Source organism: Penaeus monodon, chromosome 20 (assembly GCF_015228065.2).
Source record: "Penaeus monodon isolate SGIC_2016 chromosome 20, NSTDA_Pmon_1, whole genome shotgun sequence".
Classification (NCBI taxonomy): domain Eukaryota; kingdom Metazoa; phylum Arthropoda; class Malacostraca; order Decapoda; family Penaeidae; genus Penaeus; species Penaeus monodon.
Window position 1 is genome coordinate 30,637,059 of NC_051405.1, and position 553 is coordinate 30,637,611.

The window sequence follows — 553 nt, forward strand, 5'->3', positions numbered from 1 at the left end:
GAGAAGTTTAAATATAGTAAATCCGAGGCTTGTTTGGGCTGCCTCTGTTTACCTTCTTCCGCCCCCCTTTCTTTCTCCTCTTCCCCCTCGCCCCTTTTCCCCTTCTCCGCTTCTCTCTTTTCAGCTCTCCCCTATCCTCTCTTTCCCTCCCTCTCTTCCCTTTCCCTGTTTCTCTTCTATCTCTTTCTTCTCGTACCCTCTCCCTTCGACTCTTTCTTCTCGTACCCTCTCCCTTCGACTCTTTCAGTTCTCTTCCTCTTCTCTCTTTCATCTCCCCTTGTTTATCTTTCCTCCCTTACCCTTTCCTCTCTACCCTTTCAGTTCTCCCTCTCTCTCCTACTCTTCCCACCCCTCTCTGCTTCTGTCTATCTTTCCTTTCCCCCCCTCTTCCTTCTCCCCTCTTCTGTCAGCCTGTCTCTCCTTTTTCTCATCTTCTCTTCCCTCTTTTCTCCATCTTTCCTATCTTTCCCCTTCTCCCCTCTCCTCTCTCCCTCATGACCCGCTGCTATCCCTCTGAGAAAGATAAGCAGGATTATGCAAACTAAGCATGCGG

At 49.5% G+C, this 553-nt stretch overlaps 1 protein-coding gene across 1 annotated transcript in view; it reads left to right on the plus strand.

Annotated features, from left to right (window-relative positions):
- LOC119585967 (kinesin-like protein unc-104) overlaps positions 1–553 on the plus strand; it is a gene marked incomplete in the record, with an annotated part of 145,723 nt that overhangs the window by 91,675 nt on the left and 53,495 nt on the right.